The sequence below is a fragment of the Tinamus guttatus genome, unplaced genomic scaffold, assembly GCF_059628265.1.
Source record: "Tinamus guttatus ecotype Peru unplaced genomic scaffold, ASM5962826v1 Tinamus_guttatus_pri_ptg000104l, whole genome shotgun sequence".
In the NCBI taxonomy this organism is placed as follows: Eukaryota; Metazoa; Chordata; class Aves; order Tinamiformes; family Tinamidae; genus Tinamus; species Tinamus guttatus.
The window spans coordinates 3,087,911-3,109,076 of NW_028288638.1; the positions used below are offsets into that span (position 1 = coordinate 3,087,911).

A 21,166-nucleotide genomic window follows, 5' to 3' on the forward strand; every position below is an offset into this window, starting at 1 on the left:
TACACCATTCCCCCTCTTCTCTCTCTCTCTCGCTCCCTTTCTGAATGTCTCTATCCTTCCTTTTCCCTTTTTTTTTTATTGTAAACCAATGTAAACGTGTGAAGTGCATGTTTTTGTTTTTCTATTTGTTTTGGTTTCTTTTTCTTTTCTTTCTTTCTTTTTTTTTTTTTTAATGAAAGGCCTAATTAAATGCCTTTGCAATTTTCTGTTGCGCAGAAGAAAGTCCATCTTGTACAACTGTTGCAATTCTCCCCCCCACTAAACCTTCAGGCACAAAATAACCAGGCACAAAATGAAGTGAACATGGAAGAACTATTTCCTCATACATTGGATACATTGCATTGAGGTGGACAACTGATTTAGAAGTGAACTGCCATGGTACCCCTAGGCTATAGTTCAGAGTGGTGGGACACAAGAAAGATGAAGTTCAAGCAAATAAGAAATGTAAATTAATCAACCCTTTGATCCCAAGCAAATGTTTAAGGTTTTTGTAAGCACACACAAATAGATGCCACTCCCTTGCTTAATGATGCAAAAATTGTGTCATATGTGTTTAACCAATTTCAAAAGAAAGGGAGACCAGAAAGATATTTTTAGTACAATTCATATTTTTACTGAATTTGATATTTCATTTTTTCAGCCTCTTTAATGACTAGAGAGCACAATTATATGCACATTTGGTCATTTTGGTAGTCTTTGATTCCTTCACTGTATAACACGCTCTTGGAGATAGGTTCAGGGTCTCATCATAGGGTATTTCACACAATGAAATTCCTCTATTCCATGTTTTTGAATGATTTTTTGTTTGCTTAAGTGCAAATCACTGAGACACCTAAGTTGCTGAACCATTAGTTCTCATTCACAGTAATAGCTTTTTTGCAGGACTAGCTTATATAGCCCTTCTAGCACAGACAGTTTCAGAGATAGATCATATGTTTAAAAGGATATAAACACCCATTACCATGACACATTTACAGCTTCAAAAGCATCATGGACTTGGCATGTAAAGCAGTAAAAAAAAAAGAATGGCTGTGTTCTCTGACTGGCCAAATAAAATAAGGGTTTGCAACCAACCTGATAATCATACATGTGTTTCCAGCGTATCCAGTCTTTACAAAATTAAACTATTCAAATTCCCATTAAAAATGTTGAAGATGCAGGTTGAATAGCGAATATTTCTGGCAGATAACTGAAGCACTAAAAAAAAAAAAAGGACTAAAATACCTCCTCAAACTTGGTGACACCAATTCACATGCCATTTCAAAGCAAATCTGTGGGCCAGTGTCTTGGCTTAGCCATATTAGTGGGAGTTTATTCAGCCATGTTATTCCTGAGAAGCTACTGCTTGGTATAGATGAACAGAACTTGCTTGGTAGTATCTAGCTATTAGAATCTTTTTTTTTTTTCCCTTGTGTTTCCTGTGTTTTTTTTCCTGTTCCCCTGGACACACACTGCTCTTGGGGATACTGGTTGTGCTGGAGAACATTTCCAAGACCAAGGGCTAAATTCACTCATTCTTAGAAGCTGCTTACAAGTCCAGGCCCCACACTGCTCAGTTAAGTCCTAATTCTAAAGTCCTGTGACAGGATGTAAGTGGTGCAGATGATACACTTATGGATATGGTATCCATAAGGAACTAATGCATGGACATATGGTGAGAAAGGGGATTTGGTCAACTTTGGCACACTACTATATCAACAGCTGTTAAAATCAGAGAAAGAAGTTGTAAATGCCTGTGAAACCATCACAGAAGTAGAATGCTGGGGCCATATCTGGGCTTATTACAGCATGTGCTAAATGTTTTTCAGTAGCTACACTATGAGCTGGAATGTCAGAAATAAAGCAAACACAAATAGAGAGAAAACTTTTCTCAATATCCTGCAAGTTTTATCATTGTCCTGTTCCTGAATTTCTCTATGTCCTTAGCAAGCGTTTCTTCCATGATTTGTGTTACACATGGGTAATCCCCTCCTTCTGTGACCTCTGCTCTTTGCTGGTCCCCTGCCAGCCTCCCTGCCTGTGATCCAAACACGACAACACTTCTGTGGTGGTCTCTAGCCTGCATGAGGAATTGGGCACAACACACAAGAGCAGATGGTCGATTTTTTTCCATTACAATGTGGCTAAGACTTGCCTTTTCCAGCCGTGCGCTCATTGCCTGGAGAGCATCCCTCGCTCTTGGCGGAGCGGCCCTCTTCCCTGGGCGGTCTTGTTGTAAGGGATCTAGGCCGCAACCCTGTGCCCACTTCCACGTCCTTCTGCTGGGGCAGCGGCAACACCTTGCAGATGCCTGCCCTCTCACAAGAGCTTAGAGCAGAGGCAATTCATGCATTAGCAACACCATGGGTTCAGAAGAAAACTCTGAGGGGACCCAAATACAGAATGGGGAGATAAAAAAGGCCCTGACACTTCAGGGTTATAACAAATGATTTTTATACCTTCAGCAGCACTGAAGACCCATCCCCTGCACTCAAGCCTTGCCTCTCCTTTTCTCCTCAGGCCCAGCAGGTGGGTGTGGGAGGGCTGGAGGTGCGGAGTGTTAAGATGCTGACGCTTTGCTTTGCAGCACTGTGAGGCAGCTCATACCCCTGCTGAGAAACACCAGTGTACGGGCCAGGGAAGGCTGCTCGCTCGTCCGCTGGAACTGGTCCAAATAGTTCTCAGTAGCCAATGGCTGGCTGGTCACTAAGCCATCAATTCCATGTTCATAAACAATTTCAACAGGGCGACTTAGGACTGCTTTGGTAGTAGGTGACTTTGGGAGAGAAGCCTTTTATGGTTATTGAGCCAGTACATTAAAAACAAACAAACAAACAAACAATCCTAAACACTTAATTTTCCAGTTCATGATTGTATTTGCTGGTCTATTTGAAGATGGGAAGCTCTAAACAGATGTGATCCATCAGAGCTTAGGAGGAGGCATTCCTATTGCTGAAGGCTAAAAGAGACTGTTGGAAGAACAAACTTGCCTTCCTGGATTTGACAGACCTTTGTCACTCACTCACCCCCATCTTGGGCCAACAATGTGTCTTGCCATAAACCACATGCTCCCCAGAGGCATCCAGTTTTGACTTGGAGATGCAAAGAAAGACAGACTCCACCACGTCCCCAGGGAGTTTCTGCAAATGGTTAATTGTTTTCAACATTAAGCATGTGTGCTTGTTTTTTTTTTTTTGGGTTTAAATATGTCACGTTTCAACTTTTAGTGTCTTCTCATGCTTTTATGTTGAAAATCCTGTTTTGGTACTCATGAAGTTACCAGTACACAGTAGTCCAACCATACTTTTTAAGGAGGTAGTCTGGCCTCTTTGTCGTGGCACAGTTAGGCTGGACACAAAACTTTTAGGTCCTCAACCTCCTTCTCAAAACATGGCAATCTGTTGAAAGTCCCATCCACATTGCACACAGGTGCTCTGCTCCTGCTTTTCCAGTTACACAGCTGAAACTTGCTTTTCTTTATCTGGCACATCAGCTGGCTTGGAGGCAGTTGGAAGGCCACCACTCACCCTAGACTACCAGAAAATGCTGAAATGATTTTCATATTTTTCAAACCATCGAGGTACAGCCTCAGTCTACCATTTCTTTTAGTGGCTCTTGGCAGGGAGGGGGAAGTCTTCCAGTTCCTTTTACTGTTGGCCTTGGGTGCATGTGCCTTGGTCAATGTGCATAAAGCGTGCATGTTTTTCCAGACATTTTTATTTCCCACAAAGTGGGAATTGTCAGTGGGGTCTCATCCATAAGGTACAACTGCATGGATGAAAGGTATTTTGCAGATATGTCAATAGGGTCGGTTTGCTAGTAAGTACTATGGCCTAGCTCATCCAAATGGCAGATGATGTTTCTCTCTCCATGGAGAATGGTCCCAAGTGGTACGTGCATTAAAATGTTGGCTTGTTTGCTCACTTCCAGTCATCCCTTCCTGCCCCGTCCCTCCCTTTCTTTTGGCGAAATGGACGGTTGGCTCACCCACACATGTTACACGATGGCTTGTCCTCCTGAACAGCGGTGTTTATATTCTCACAATGTATGTGCCTTATTTTGTGTTGATCCTGTAAAAGAGAGGGACCAAGATGTATTGCCAAATTTTTTCCACAATGAGGCTCTACTCACCATTTCAGCTAATAGCACATACCACTGTTAATAGTGTCTCAAATGTCTTGTAAACCTCTGGTATTCACGTGTTATTTGTCCTTGAATTGATAGAATGTCTTCTATTGAAAAGTTACTGTTGTCGGTCCTGCAGATGTGTAAGATAAAACTGTGTTCATTTTTTTTCACCTTTTTTTTAGTTTTTTTTTTATAAAGCTTGTAATCCTTTTTTTAAAAAAAATGTGTAAATACATTTACGTACAGTAGGAATAGTGTTCGGCTGTAACAGGCCTTAGTGGTCTTCATTTGATAAACCTGCAGTTATGATCTGATGTTTCTTGAGCCTTAGGTTGATCTGAAGGGTCTGTAGCACTGTGTACATATAAACTGTACTTCTGCTTTCAGAACCACTTAGCTCTTTTGTAACAAAGAAAAAATGTTTCTTATAATGTCAATAAAAACACAAAAGCCTTTGTACTTAAGTTCTTAGCTTTCAGTTTTTAAATATCTCCTTGGGGGAGGCAGTTATTTTTTTAATTTCACTGAAGAGCCTGGTAGCAATCAGGCCATGTATCAGTTCCATTAATGTTTGCTTGCTTTTCTGTTTGTTCTACCGAGCCTATTGCTTCATTTCATCCACATTTTATAAACTCTAAGAGGATCAAAACAGGGTGTCTACCTTCCCTTTAAAGAAAAAAAATGGGGGTGGAGGGTACAGAATGGAGTAATAGATAAAACTGAAATGTTACACAGATAAAATTTATGAGGGGGAATGCTCTCCTGTGTAAGAGCGGTGGGACCGTGATGTTTAGCTCTCTGCCACCAGGAGAACGTCATTTCAGAGGTCAAGGCCAGCCTGTGTGAGACCCTCTTCTGTGACCTGCAACTATGTCTCATACGTTGTTTGCTGAGTGTCTCTTGGAACAGATCAGCCACCTGCTGAGCTGCAGCCGTTTCTCAGCCAGTTGATGCTACAGTTATGCATGGGGCAGAATAGTGCAGGAGGAAAAGAGACTTTCCCCAAAAGATTATGTATGTGAGGTGAATATACCCAAACACAAGAGCAAAATAGCTAATAACACTAGTACAAATAACTGAGACCAGATCAGGCAAGGTAGTGAATGAAATAGGGCAGTCACACAGGAAGAGGAACTAACATGGGATAAGGTGGTGATGAGGTTATCAGGCTGTCTATGTCCAAGGAATGACATTGCAGAGCAGGCCAAAGTAGCTTTTCCATTCTCAATTTTTGTGGGCTTGACTGTGCAATCTTGCTACAGTTTTTCACAGGGGGCTAATGGGAAGAAGACTGCTTGTTCCCTGCGTGCTGAAACACAAGCTATTTGTGTCAGGGACAGAGCTTTGTTACATGATTAGTGCAATGGGAGCCTTCAGGCACCGCTTCCCAGTACAAACAAATAATAATAATAACTCATGCTAAAATTGCCTACTATTTAATGACCTGGGCCTCTTTCCACCAAGAGAAGCACATAATCAGTTTCTGTTTCGACTGCTGTTGTTCCCATTTTTCCTCCCTGTCTTAAACTATGCCGTGGATTTCCCAGGCAGAAAGTGGGTTGGGGCAACGCAGAAGGAAGAACCAACACAGGCATTTAATGGGAACATGTGCTGCAGGGGACCAGTGCACCCAACACGCACATACCGCACTGTTCATCAGCAAAACGTCCTCCCACACAATTAAATCCCTTGCTCCCATCGCACACTGCTCGGGAGCATATATAAAGGGCCGGGTGAAAGGGTGCTTCACAGCACTGTGCTTCACGAGTCATGGCACCCCATTTCACCCGTGTCCCGGGGAAGGGGTGGCCTTCTCCATGCCTCGCGGGGGATGCAGCTTCCCTCCAAACTGCTGTGGCTCCCTGAGACGTGATAGACCAAAGCTGTTACTCATGGGTGGGAGTTGTGTGTGACTCACGCTTCCTTTTGCATACGTGCATGGGGCAGCTGGGACAGGAAAGCGGAAAAAAAGAGCATTAGACTGTATTTCTCTGCCTTGCTTTACAAGGCCAAGTACAGCTATGGTGCAGTTGGGCCCAGGCAGGAGGGAGAAGCAGTGGGTAGATCAGATGGCAATAAACTATAAACAGGATAGTTTCCCTGGGCTGGCTGAGTTGCTCCAGCCTTTGCCAGCAGTATTAGGATTGCTGTCAGGTCTGTGAGGCTGTCTCTGAGCCACCCTGTGCTACAGAAAAACATTACTAATGTTCCCATGGCCAGAGCAAGGCAGAAGAGACAAATAACTTGGATAACAACATAAAACAGTGGCAAAATCTGGAAGACAGAGCAGGGAAGTAAAAAAATAAGAGAGTGGAAAGCTCTATAATGATCAAAAAGATGCCCAGATGGATATGAGCTGAGAAAAGACCAGGGATGGAAATAGTAGCGCTAATTAGCAGAGCTAAACAGCCCCATTCCTGCTGTACCTGAGCATCCTCCACTCTCCTCAGAGAGGCAGTGCAGCTTGGTCCACAGTCCCCATGTGAGTGATGGGAAATTGGAGCAGAATCTTACTTAGCCCTGGATGTGTAGAATTATCTGAATGCTTACAGCATCCCTTAGTTTAAACCCTCAGTGCAGGGGCATCTACAGACCCAGGCAGAGAGGGCTGTTGCTTAGGACAGCATCTTCTGCCTGGCAGCCTGGTCATCACACTTGAGGGAGGACTGTGGGAAACAAGCATCTCCTCGCTCCCATCCAGAAGCCCCCCTGCAGGTTTTCTGCTGGAAGACATCCTATTTCTACATCATGAGGGCCTAGTCTATGTCCAGGCCCCGTCGGGCATGGGAAGATGTCAATTTGCCTATCTTACCTTGAGGCAGTTTTGCTTTGAAGGCCTACAGCACATCTCCCAGTGCCCAAGGGTCATGGCAATGTTTTTTTTTTCTGGCTTGATACTTGAGCTGGGTTGACAGGGTTGTATTTTATGTGAAAGCCATGACCAGACACTGAACTCCACAGGTTTCTCAGAGCTGTGGAGCTCAGCTGTGAATAGGCACCTCGCCACAGCTCCAAAAAGATGTGGCTGCACACTGGGCTTTAGATTGTCCAGGGTGGAAGCACTGTACCTGTGGCAGTATGGTGAGCCATGCCACGGTGTTATGGTGAGCTAAGCCATGCCATTTTATACACATGCACTGCACTTCGACAGCAAATATGACAGTGTTTGGGTGACCTCCCTTTAAAGCAAGAGTGCAATGAAAGCAGCCAAGGCAAGAAGGTTCAAATCCATGGAACACACCTGCCAAGCTGTACAGATGGAGACACGAAAAAAATGGCAATGCAGTCAAGGTACAAAAACGAAAAAAAAAAAAAATCAGAGCAGAATAAGGTTGTTGCAGCTTGTGTGGGGCTTGGGGCTGGTTTCCCTCAGGAAGCAGGAAATGCATCAGTCTCTCTTTTCCAGCTCCCCTGGAAGAAGCAGCAGAGACAGACTGCCAGGGCTGCTCTTAGCATCACCCTTGGAGCAGGCAAACTCCTGTTGCTGATCCAGCTGAGAGGCTCTCTACTTTGGCCGCCACTACTGGTAAATGTGCACTTGTTTTATGAATCCAGGTCATTCCTGTCATTTTAAAGTTTCCAGTGCAGTTTCTCCATCCTGTGCACATCACTCAGCCCTGATGCAGGCTGCTGGCTGAAGATCATGTGGCGCAGTAAGAGTAAACTTGGTGGCACAACTCCTACACCTTGCCCGCACTCGCTCGTTTTACTGCCGTGGGTTTCTTTTTCCACCCTTTCATCGTGTTCTCAAGACTGTGCTGGGACACAAGGAAAAAATATAGCACATCATTGTTTTTCTCTCCTCAGCTGGTCCCTTGGAGATTGCTGTTGTTTGCTCCAAATTATAGAAGTAGTTAAAATGCTTGAAGCTGTGAAAAGACTAAACACACAATTAGGGAAACAGCTATGTCTTGTTCAGCTCAGTGACATGTAATCTTGAACCAATACAGCAGTTTGTATTTACCTTCATGTGCTTGAAGGCCTGGGTTTTGAAGCAGCTCTTCCTCTGAACTGTGCTTGGTTTTTAGAGCAAGGCTTGGCTCCAGCTCAGCTTGAGCATTGACAGAGAAAGACAGGGCTGGGGCATCAGCCAGCAAAATGCTGTAGGGAAACCTTCCCTGCCTGGAAATGTCTCTGCTGATGTCCAGGCCAGGGCCTCTCTCAAGGTCCAAGGTGTTCACTTAAACTAGAGTATTTGTCTGAGATCTTTACAGCCCTCCCCTGAAATACACGTCAAATCTGAGCGTCTCCTGCTCTAGAATCAAATCTACCATTATCACATCACTTACTTAATTTAGGGTCTTTGGGTGGAAACTGTCTCTGCCAGATTTTCAGAAAGCCCTGGAAATTACCTGAACTTCTTGAACATTCATTTTGTGGGAGCTACGAGTCACAAATGATATCTACTCTCCCAAGACAACCAGTATCAGTTTTGATTTATCTGCTTAAATATGTGTGTGGGTGAACTTTTTCCTCTTTTTTTATATGTGTGTGAATATTACCAACAAAATATCTTCCTTAAAGAGAAAAGGCTGCAGAGTGACATGTTCTCTGTTCTCTTTCCCCTTGGTCCAATGCCAGATGATAAATTTTATGTCGACACTGTCCTGAAAACTTCAGGGTTTCCCCTCAGTTTTGGATGCAACTCTCTCCCTTTTAAAAGAGACACACATGGGAAGGTGAAGGTCAGCAAGGACTGAAGCTAGCCTTGTCCAGGTTTCTCCACAGACTCCAGTTTCCTTCTGCACAGGAATGAAAGGGGGTTCCTGAACAGAAAATAAATAGCAAAACTGAAAGGACAAGCAGGCGGTCCCAGATGCCTTCCAGGCAGTCCCAGAAATTCCTCTGGGTGATGCGTGGGTGCCGGCTCGGCACATCCCATGGCCCCGACTGCTGGGAAGCTGGGGGCCAGAGCAGGGCAGTGAGAGAGCAGTGAAACCGAAGAACAGGACAGAGCTCCTGTCCAGCACCAGGCGAGGAAAACGTGTGTCTCCCCTGCCCAGGCCATCTGCCATGTCCTTGAGCTACGTGGGAAGCTTTCCAGGGAGCAACTCAATTTACAGCTGGGCAAGGCTGGTCTGGAGGAAGCGTCACCGGGGCAGTCACAACACAGCGCACAGCCCTGGTGGCAGCTGCGGGTTTGGAGAGCGAGCCATTTGCCTCCGTGACCACAGCGAGGCCTGGCCTGCTCCTCTTTGCCATCCCACCAAGAGCAGGGGCTCCGGTAGTAAGTGGGACAGGGCCCTGTGGAGTAACAGTAGCCCTGTCTATGCTGCCGCATTTTGCTGCTTAACACACATTGCTCCACCATAAATTGACTTTCTATCTTGAATTAATCATGTTTCAGTATTTCTTGGTCACCTTCAGTGGATCAGAGTGCTTCTGTTTCCCCTTAGATGTGTGGTTGGCCTCCAAGCCTGTGTCACTGCCTCAAACATGTCCTCCTGCTGCCCATCTGAGCAGCCCTGCAACCACTCAAAACTCACTGCACCTGTAACACAAACCTACACCCCTCCTCACAGAGGGGTCTCTGCTGTGTCCTCCCCATCTCAGCTCATCACTAACCCAACAGAGAACATGCCACAACCCATGTGCATCAGCTGCTGCAGGTCGGTTCAGCAGTAACTACCAGTGAGCAGAGAAGTAACTGCGATGGCAAGTTGCACACATGTATTTCAGCACAGCTTGGCATCTGGCCTCGCTCATATCGCCTAAAGGCTTTTTCAACCCAGGGCCGAGCAACACAGCCTGGTAAAATTCACAAATCCCAAAAAGCGGAGAACGAGCCACGCTGGAGGTGGGTGTGCTGACACCGTGAGCGGTTCAGTGCTGCCACGCTGTGGGAGGACGGGCTTACTGTGCGGCCAAGGCCTGCCCACAAAGCTCTTCCCGGCTCCAGAAGTCACAGTCCCACTGCGATCCTAAGGAGAGCTTTAGGAATTGACTTGGGTTGTAATACAGATTTGCCAAGTGCTTGTCCCCTCACTGCTAGCGTGGACCAAGGGGATATGCAGGCAGCATGAGCTAGTGCTTCAGCCCCTTGAGCCACCTCCAGCCTCTACCACTAACTCCTTTCCTATGGGTATCTTCAAAAACCACACCAAGTAAACGAAGCAGGCCGCAAGGCACATGCTTGGCTGTCAGGAGGTTGGTGATGGGGAATGAGATGTATTTCGCTTTGCCTTCACCCCTTGGGAGCATTGCCAGCAAGCCTCCCACTCCCTCATGGATGCAAGAGAAGCATTGACGTTGCCGCTGAGATGACTTTGGCAATTATGCAGTGCTTTGTAGATGCTCTAAACAGCAATTTGGGATGGAGAGGAAGGAAAAAAACGTAATTTCTCCCTCAGACTACTGCGGGTGCTAGTTGGGCTGCGTGTGATTACCTGACCTGGAAGAAGGCCAGCGCGTGAGGTAGTCAGTAGCAACTGCCTTTTGTAAAGTGGCATGAAGAGCCATTGGCTTCCCTCTCATGCCCAGCACAGTCTGGCCGAGCAGTGCCATTGCTATCGGTACGAGGGCTTGTGGCTGGTGGGGGAGTACTCCTCCCAGAAATGCTGCAGCCTCTTGCTGAGCCTACCTTTGAAGAAAAGCCACTGACCACGGCCGATTCAGCTCATGAAAACTCATGGCCCTGTGGCCCAAAGAAGAGTGGAGTTTTCCATGGTCAGTTACTTTGCTGGCATGGCCAGCAGTTGCTATTATTAGCTGGCACGTGAGTAACCTGCACAGGCCTGTTTGCAGCTTGCTTGAAAGCCAAATGTGAGCAGAGTTGGAGGAAACCTGCCCAGCATTTGCTGCAATCCCCCGAGAGCCACTGCATCTCCTAGCCGAGGCAGAAATTTGGGCGCCGCCAGCGCACCAAAATTCAAAGGGCTGCTCCATCAGCCCCCAGTGCAGAGAACAGGCAGTGACCCTGGGTCACCTTATTCTGTACAAGCCTCAGTCCACAACACAGAGGTGAATTTATGCCCCTGGCTGGCCAGCAGATGTTGGGCAGGAGAACAGGGCTCGGACTTCCCTATAGCTGTGTGTCCAAGAGTGGCATTTTACTGGGAGTTTTTGCACCACAAAAGAAAGATGGGAGCGGTTTTGGAAACACTTGCATTTCTGGATGAGAAAATGTTAACACACTTTGATCCCTGTTTAGACTCATTGAAGCCCAGAATTGCGGAAGGGCAGAGCAGTGAGTGAACATAGCTCACAGAAGTTGCTTCTGCTAAGTTTTTGCTCTGTCTTCTGCCCACTAATCTCACCCATGTTGTTTCTCATTTAGCCTACTGCAAATGAGAGAAAGTCCAGCCTCTGGGACACACTCCTATGATCATGAATCAAATGTATCAACAATAGAGTTCAAATCAGAGCTCTGCTATGATCTTTACTTCACCCTGTGCTTTTCCTACCAAAATTAAAATAACCCACTATGTCATCTTTTCATGGGACACAAAATATGATTTTTATATTCATTGTAAAGTCACACTGAGGCATATTATGAAGAGCAGTGGAGTACACAATATTTCTTACAGCATAACAAAGAAGTCTTTATTTAATAATGAACTATCACAGTAGAGTACAAAGATTTGCTTTGTTTGGTGACTAGAAATTGTTTGCAGATTTTTATAGCCACTGGATGTTGACAGTTCACTTACTTAGGAAATCAGTTCTTAAAGGGAGAGTGCCTGCATGCCTTCTTGGCTTGCAGCGTGCTGCAAACCCAGAGCTGTATTTCAGCCCTCCCTTTCAGGTATATTAAAATGATGAAACATTTGCAGATATATTTCTAAGTAAAGGAATCATGCCCTCGGTTTCAGCTGTTACCCTTCATCTCCCTCAGGAAAGCTGCAAGCTCGCTGGCCAAACTGTTGGGATGAAGGCACAACAGGCTGTGTCTCAAAGCAAATTTTTAGAGAGTGTCATAGGGCACATGTACAACTCAGGTGCCAGAGGGGGTCTGATTGTCAGCTCTCTGCAGAAAGCAAAAATCCTGGTGTAGATGGTGTAGAAAACTGCATGCAAGGACCATGGTGATGCCTTTCTACTTCGGCAGAGCAGGGTGCTAGCAGGGAGAGCAAACTGTGATTTTCTCTCCCCCGCTCCCCGCAGTCCCTTCTTCTCTTTCTACAAATAACTGTTTGCACCAGTCCAGCCTAGGGCCTCAGTGGATCCTACCCTGTGTCCTTGCACCTCTGGCATGGGAGCTGAGAGGCAGCTTGTTTTGATCATGCAGGGCAGGCTAAATTGTGCTGTTAGGATCCACCACCCATATCCCACAGGCAGCTGGCTACTGCATGAGGAGGCAGGCATGGCTTTCTGGAGGGGCATGGGAGAGGGAACATGGCATGAGGGAGGGAGCAGGAACATACATTCACACTCACAGATGTGCCTCAGGACCTGCCACGAGTCACCCACCCCTCCACAGCTGAGATAATAGTTACCAGGTTGTTTTCTCATAATCCACCCGTCACCACTTTGTACCTCTCAGTAAGCCACTTGTAGCAGAGTGAGAAAGCAGGAGCATGCTTGGTCCTTTAACTCCAAGTGGTGGCACTTGATGAACATGCCTTTTTGTACCTCTGGCTCCAGCGTTCCCAGAAATACCCAGGCACAAAGAGCTGCCTTGATACCAGATCTTTTGGTTAAAGGCACATTTCTATCCAAAAGGTGATCTCTCTCTCAAAAAAAAAAAAAATGTTAATGAGTGTGTTGCAGAGGCTAAGAAACCCAAGTTCCTAATTCAAGAAAAGGTCCTAAATTCCCACATCATTTGCTGAGGACTTTGTCTCCTCAGGTATTTCCAAAATATATGTTAGACACATACAACCCTCGCCATTACACCCATTGTTTTGTTGTTATTGTTCTAAGCAGAACTTTCACTCTTCTGATGTTTCCAGGAAGAAAACTATCTACAGAGACTGAGATGGTAAACAAAAATATAGCCAACCCTTCCACAACTCTTCCTGCTCTTCTCTGCCAGTCAACCGCCTACACCATGGGTTGGGAAATCTGGCATTTGCCCTTTGTACTAGTATTTGGTGCCACTGAGTGGGACTTTTTGCAGTAGATCTGAAAAGCCTCATCTCTCCTCTGCGCATGCTTTGTATCACCAGGCCCTGCTGTAATTTCTGTGTGTGTCTCTGCCAGCAAATGCAAGGACAATGTCATGAAACTGGCCTGTTGTGTGCTGGGACAAAGCATAAAAAAACTTATGAAATACATGGCCTCATGATATCATTTGAGCTTTTGTATGTCTTTCAATGGTGAGAAAGAAAAAAAATGTAGAGGGAGGAATTTGACTTGGAGCAGCTCTCTCTAACCATTTATTTACCTTTTGTGCATGCTTCATGCTCTTACTCACGGGTTACAGTCATGGGTGCAGATGAGGTCTTGAGAGTCCTTAGCCATAATCCCTCGACAGAGGAGCTGTCTCACTGCATGCTCAAAGCATTTTTGCTTCATTAATTTTCTCATCAGATAACGACATAAAGTAACATCAGCGGTGCTTCTGGCAACTGCTGCATTTCCTCTCTCCATGTGTCACTGACGTACACAAAGCATGGGAAATACTCCTCTATTTCAACATGCAGCTCAGAGCTAGGCCAGGGAGAGGACATGTGGAGAACTGAGCAATGAGGAGCTATAGCACCAGATGCGAAGAGCTAAATTCCCACCAGAAGATGCCCAAATGTCCATGGCACTTGCGAGTGTTTTAGAAGGACAGCTCTGTCACAAATGGTGGCCAACATAAGCGCCATGCCTGCCTGGTAGTGTGTGTGCTCGGCAGTGCTCAGAGACACGTGAATAGGAAGATGGGACTGCTTTAACTGAAGTCCAAAAAGGATAGATAGGAAGGAAAGGGAGGCCAGGAGAGGTGAAGTAGCAGGGTCACACAGAGCATTGTAGTGGAGGCAGGAAGGCAGTAATTCTAACCTGCAAACAGAAGAACAGAGGCACCTGCACTTGTTCAAAAAAAAAAAAAAAAAAAAAAAAGAAAAAAAATAGCAAAAAAAACCCTGTCTTGGCACCAAAGTGATGTCCCATGGTGACTTTAAAGGCATTTTTCTTAGGCCATTTCCTTTCCGACATTATACTTCTTGCCTTCCATCCCACTGTGAAGCATTCATTGAAATATGCTCACGCTGACTATGCCAATTCACTCTGCTCTCCCGTGGTTACACGGTATTTGCTGGCAAATGCTGCTTTTACCATGACTTGGCCCTTTGGCCCCACATCAAATCATTTATGTGCCTACACTTGGCTTCCTCATTGTAGTTCCTTGTATAGGCAAGAGAAATGGGCAAGACTTGCCTGACCTATTTAAGATACTGACTTGGGGAGAGGATGACTCATAGCAGTGCCTCCATTTTCTCCTCCATAAAGGGAGTCTAGTGTGACTACCTCAGATGGAGACATCTATGTTTAGTCAGATGAATCCCACCCAAAGCGTCTGCAGCTGCTGGAGGAACATGAGCCTTCTCATAATCGTTTCCCTTCCCCATAGTTTTGGGGCAAAGAATTACTTGGGCTGATGAGTCCTTGAAGGATTCCTCAGAAATTGCACAAAATATGCCTGGAAGGATGTATGCCTGCTTGCATGAGGCCTTAATGTGGTTCGGCAGCCTATGAAGATCCCAGACAATAGGGTATTCAAAGGGCAACACAATAGTGGCATTATCATGTTCTCTGAAAATAGTCTGCCTGAAAAGGCAAAAAGATAGCAACAGAAGAGCATCCGAGACCTCTCATGGGTTCATATAGCTACTAAGCTGGCTACGTCCCAAGAGAAACAACTTCCTCTCTGTCCCTTGGCTCCTACCCTTACCTCCTCCTTCCTCCTTTGCCTCTGCTTTCTTCCACCATTTCCCTCCTGAATAGAAACTTTGGGGAGGCTTATTTCCTTGCACCTGTTTCAGCTGTGATGTAACTACAGTAATAATTCAACCACTGTTGGAAGGAAGGTTACAGTTATTTCTCAGTTAGTTACTTTTTTATATTATTATTACATTACTATTATATTTAGAGATGGGCCCAGGTCAGATCTGCATGAAATGGAGCGCTCCCACGGTTTGGGATGTCTTGGAGCTCCCTCATCTCAGCCACTCTTTCTCTTGATAATGCTTTGACCCAAAACCCAAGATCCTAAGTTGCGAAAGTTCACACATAAGTTGCAATGCAAATTTAAGATGAGGGCAGTCTATGGTTGTGGTGGGAGAAGCATGCAAAAATGTGCAAAGATTTAAATTCTGTTATACCATGAAATATCCTTATGCACCCCTGCATGAGAAAGAAAGTCTTTAAGAGAAGTTGGAGAAGCCAGCTGTTGCCTTCTCTTCCAGAAGTAGCAAATGAGAAACTTAACACAGTGATCAAAGTTAGCGTCAATAATGTAGGATTGCTATCCCAGGAATATTGCATATGTGGCCTCAATCCCCTTGCTCATATTTTACAATTTTATGTCTTTAAATCACAGAAAAAAACATACTTTTGGCCCTGTTTCTTTGTGTGATTAGATGCTTTCTTCAGAGAAATGTTTGGACTTTCTGACTCTCAGAGTTTAAGACGAGCTTATTATGACCTCCCTTATGGCACAGGCCAGTTAGCAGCTCCTCTATTAAGCCTGATATCTTTATTCTGTGCAGTCCTCAGAAACCTAAACTGGTCTACAGCACAAGTAAAGACCAGAGGACACCAGCCCAGGGAATGCATGTGTGCAACACACTCAAATGACTTTGTCAGATAGACCATATCATTGCAGGGAAATGCAGAAGTTCCCCCCAAGCTCAGCAAGTGGTCAAGGAGGTGGCAATCACAGGCAAGACCTCAGCCAAGTCCCAAAAGTAGAGAGCTGCACCATACCAGGACATAGTTCATATCTTCAAAGTGTTTTCCCTGTCTGTTCCTGATGCTTCAGAAGAAGGTGAAGGAAACTCTGCAATGCATTGACTATTTTGTACTGGAGAAGAAAAGTCTTTGGCCCTTTGCAATGCAAAAACCTTAAAGCAGAAGGCCTGGCACAGCCACTGGCTCATGGCAGAGCTGCAGCAATGAGCATATTTAGAGAAATGTGAACTATCCATCTCTTTCCATCAGCATGACCAAATGGACAGAAAGGAAAATTTGCAGAAGGTCAGAAGAGACCTCATTATTATTCCAATCAGACCTTACATGTCTGGGCCAGACACTTTCTCTGGTAAAAGGCAGATAAAGTGAAAAAAAGGTAAATAAGGTAAAAAAGTAGATTCAGATATATTTTTTGAGTCTGCCTGCCTGCAGAATCGGTATTTTGTTGTCTCCTGCCTGGTCATCGATAGCCACTGCTGGGCAGTAGCATCTCATATCACAGTTGAATTAGCCTAACTTCAGCATCCCACCATGGCAATGCTGTGATCCACTGCCACAAAGACATGAAAACTTGCCTAGAAAATCTGACCAAATCACACACTTGAACCCCTGCAGGACAAAAAAAAATTATTTGACCAGTCATCAAATCATTCCAGTGGCCTTTCTTGGACCTCTCCCCAGTGTTTCCAGGGCCTTGCTGAGATTTGGACACCAGCTGAGATCATTGCAGCCTATGGATGTGCCTATCAATGCTTGTGCCTTCCCCAAGTCCAGTTATTTACTTCTCCGTTCCCAGAGCCAGATGAGCCCTTTCCAGCCCCCTTGAACCAGCAGCTATTGCAGTGGTAGTTACCACAATGACCCCATAATCCTGTTTTCCAAGGCAGAATCTCTCATCCTGTAGGTATGGCCTGAACTCTTTGTTCCCAGATGTATTACTTTTCATTTAGCTAAATTAAAACACATTTTCTTGGATCATGACCATTCAGCCAGGCAATTCCAATCCCTCTGTAACAGTAAACTATCCTCTTCATTATTTACTAGGCTGCAGGTGGACAGACTGAAATACTAGCTCTGTAAGGGCAGTCCCCATTCAGGTCAATGGACTGCTGATGCGGTACAATAATGACAACTATTGCAGTGCCCAGGGAATAGATTATTTCACAACCAACTCTTTTAGCTGAAATATCCAGCTCCTCTGAAATTTGGGAGCACATTTGGGATCAGTGAAGGAGTAGCATCTTTTTCTCTGCAGCCTGGCTCATCGTTACATGATAACAACCTCTCACTGCCTCCCCCTCTCCATTTCCTCTGTATGTGGAAAATCGCAGATAAGAAAGCAAGCAAGCAAGCAAACAAGCAGATTTACTTCATTAGTTTATACTCTAAGTCATGCAGTGACAGAATGCTGAGTGGACATCAACTCCTTCCCTGTCCTCCTTGTCACAGCTGCATCCTACACTGAGCAGTGTAATGTGGCCAAATGGGGAAATTGAGTCACAGAAGTGTTTTTTGGCGATTAGCTGGGCTAATACGCATGCCTGTTCACTGTTCACTGTTCACTGTTGTGAAGTTTCCTTTGCAAAATAGACAGGTACATGCCCTGAGGGCCTCCTCATGCCAATTTTAATGCCTTTTAGCAATTGTAGACAATTTATGCCCATTCATTGGATAATGTCTTTTTTTTTTTTTGGTGGTGGTGGTGGTGGTGGTGGTTTGTTTTGGTATTATCTGCTCTCTCTATCCACTCTTTACATGCAGTGAGGTCTACAAAATCACTCCAGGAGCAAGCTTAGAAAGTGCAGAGCTTCTCTGTGAACCATCAATGCTAACAACTCTGGCTCATGTACGCTGGCACATCAGCTACCTCACTCTCCATGTCTGTGTGGCTTTAATGCATGGTAGCTGACACGACTTCTCACATCCTCTCCTGACTTGCAGTACTGGGAATCTATACAAATCATGACAACAAAATAAACCTGAGTGACCCACCAAGGGTCAACACATGCCTATTTCCAGGGAAGTCTGAGCGACTGGGTCAGGCAACTTACTCTGTGTTTGTGACAGCAGGTTAAGCAATTTTCCAGGAAGATCTCTCTGTTATGACCACGTCTAAACCATAGGGTTAGTAAGAAACATTCAGCGTTATAGAGCAGGCTTTAAAAAAAAAGACCACACTGCGTGCACTCAGCTATGGAGATGCATCATAAACTTGGTGTGTGTGGCTTACCACCTAGTCTCTTATCCCTCCGTTTATTGAATCAGACGGTGGTGTCGTCATAGCACATGCTGTAAAAGCCACCGGGCCACACACATGTACCTTTCTTGTGCACGTTGCCTAAGTCCCCTTGATCAATGACTTCCTGCATGGTTACTGGAATGTTGTGGGAAGAGGCACATAAAATTCCCTCCACTCATTTAGCCCTTCTGTCAAAGCCTGAGAAGTGCTGGCCCAGCTTCAGCTGAGAAAAAAAAAACATATGAAATATATCAGCTGAGGCTGAATGGAATAGAAACTGATGGCCAGTCCGGATATTGCTGCTATTTCTCTGAGAAGGTTTACTTCCGAAGCTAGTGTGGATGATTCATTCTGGAGTCCAGGTGCTAAGGCACTCGCCAGGTATTGTGGTTAAGGGGACAAAGTTGGGCTGCAGATAAATCACATTAATCTACTATCTATAAGCATAACTTGTGAACGGTTAAATCAGCGTGAAAAGCACAATTCCCTTTTCTAGCATTTTTATTTTTATCTGGTTCACAAACTTTCATCTCAGGCACTTGTGATAAAGCAGCCAGAGATTGCTGCATGAAGAGTGCAAGTCCTGTCTCGAAAAGGGTTTCCAGAGTTTGATTGCTGGCTTCATTGAAAACCAAAATGAAAATCGTCACCTGCTTCTAGTGCTTCCAATTAAGAAAAGAAATGATCAGCTATTGATTGTTTCAGTTGTTTTGGTACTTAACCTTTAAACATTTTAAAGCACAATACAAGAAGTTAGATATTTAATGCCTGCTGAAGATGAGGCTTTCTTAAAAAAATATCGAAAGCTGGATACAGAAAATGAAGACAAGAAAAGTGATTATTCACTTTAAAAAAAATGCAACCATCAGTAGAAACATGCAATTTTAAGAGACAGAGGAACTTTTACACAAAAACCAAACTCCACCAGAAATATGCAGTTTAGTTGCATCATTTGCACAGAAATAACTGCAGAAAACTGCTGATCTGCTCTAAAATAAAAAAAAATGTATATATCAGGTATGATTTTAAAGTACACATGACTTGTTAGAGAAATATCTGTGTAGAGACAAAAATAAGTAAAATTGTTGGTTATGTTGTTTTTAAATAAAGCTTCTTTTTTTTTTCCTTTCAATGTTACTTATAAGCTCATGCCACTAATTTAAAGTCTTTTTTTGGCTACAGATCTTTAATAAAAATATTATGTGAGGCAAAATCTTATCCCAGAACTGGATTAGCTTAAATATATATACAAATTGCAGTAGCATCCACATCACCATGCTAGAAAGCGGTCTAACATAAAACCCTAAGTCTTTAGGACTGGACTTTTAAAGATGTTGAAATATTAAAAGGCCATACTGACTAAGTCTCTCATCCCATCTTTGAATCCTGATGGACAAAGACACTCATTTAGAAATGCGGTTTAGCAAACCATTTAGCTGTCATTGCCTAGCAGCAAAGGTGTTTAGGCATTTCTGGTTTTCCTCAAGTCCCCTAAGATTTTTTTCTGGGGGACATCAGCACAGTCACATGGGAGGGTGCAGAGTAACAACTCGAAAAAACAGAAGAGAAACTTCAAAAAATACCACCTACGGCATTTTTTGTACAATCAAAACATCACAGTTATTTGTGTTAAAGATATCATCTGATACAAGTGGAAAAAAAAAAGAAGTCAGGGAGCATTCAAGATAGAAAGAATAGAGAGGACTTACTTACACTGAGGACCTCGTCTTGGGGCAAACAGGTTCTCCAAAGACCGTTGCTACTGGTCCCATACCTGGTTACTGCTCTAATACTTGAAACAACTAGTGATGAAGAAGGCAAAAGCAACTATGCCTTGCAAAGGCAATTGGGTGTCATCAGCAACCTTGCCTGAACAGCACTGCACGAAGCCACCAGCTGGAGAGCTGGGGCTGGTGGGATAGCATGCCATTCCCTCAGAGCAGCCGAACGCGTTGGGATGCCTAGGAAATCTCCATGGATTTTGCTGTGCACTTGGATAATGTGTAGATCTGCCTAGAGCATAGAAGTGTACAGGAATGTCAGAAGTGGGGATGAAGAAGGAAAATACCCAAACAGTATTGACAAAGATTTCTCTTTTTCTGGGGGTGTGTGAATAGAGATGGCAGAAAATTTTGGAGCTGTGTTGGTTGGCATGAAACTGATGATATTTACACTGTCAAACAGGTTGCAACAGAAGAACTGGATGGGAATTCTTGCATCTCAAACCAAGGGGCTCAAGTTTTCCCAGGTGAATTTTCTGGTTGATATTAACTAACGATTCAAGGTTAAGAAAGAGGAATCTCAAATTTAACATGATGAAAACAAGTCAAATAGAGAATTAAATGAATGATCAATTTCTTCCATTGCTTATGTATCTTTTGGGGAAGTTAGGATAACTGGTAAGAAAAACCAGTAAAGAAATAAGATTAAAAAGCGATAGTAGACTGTCTGGACTGGAAAAACTCGAACACTGGGATAGTGTGTCAGCAGGAAGGAAAAAAGCAATAAGACAGATGTGTTGTGGGTGCCTTTTGTGGCCTACTGATTGCTGAACACTCATTGAGAGTGTGGGTCTTCAATTTGTGTAACTCTACTGTCATACATGAAGCCCAAGGGGAGACTCGAGGTCACTTGGCCTACGAAAGGAGAAGGATGAATCGTTCCTTCATCACCCATCTTTCACATGGGAAAGGAGGAATGTTGGCTCTTACAGGCGACTTTAGTTTGAGAAAATCATTCTTGAGGTCTCACTGATCCCGCAATGAAACAAGCTAGAGTTTCTACCAATAACAGGCAACACTTAGAGAACAAAGAAGCAATTTCACACAAAAGGAGGTAACTTTACCAGAGACCTCATTATAGCAGGTAACAACTAAGTGATTAATTCTTGAATTGGAAGTGGTTGCTTACAGAGGGACCTGTAATCACACTGGATCACACTCCTTATGGGCAAAGAGAGGAGTCTTGCGAGTAGTAATCAAT

General features: G+C 44.4%; 1 long non-coding RNA gene across 1 annotated transcript; it reads right to left on the minus strand.

The window, feature by feature from the left end:
• Positions 1-16,705: 16,705 nt before the first annotated feature.
• Positions 16,706-19,949, minus strand: LOC148595413 (uncharacterized). Its single transcript, XR_015913162.1, has 3 exons — positions 19,898-19,949; positions 18,266-18,407; positions 16,706-17,256 (listed from the first exon to the last, which is right to left on the minus strand). It is a non-coding gene; the product is annotated as an uncharacterized LOC148595413 (long non-coding RNA).
• Between the last annotated feature and the right edge of the window lie 1,217 nt (positions 19,950-21,166).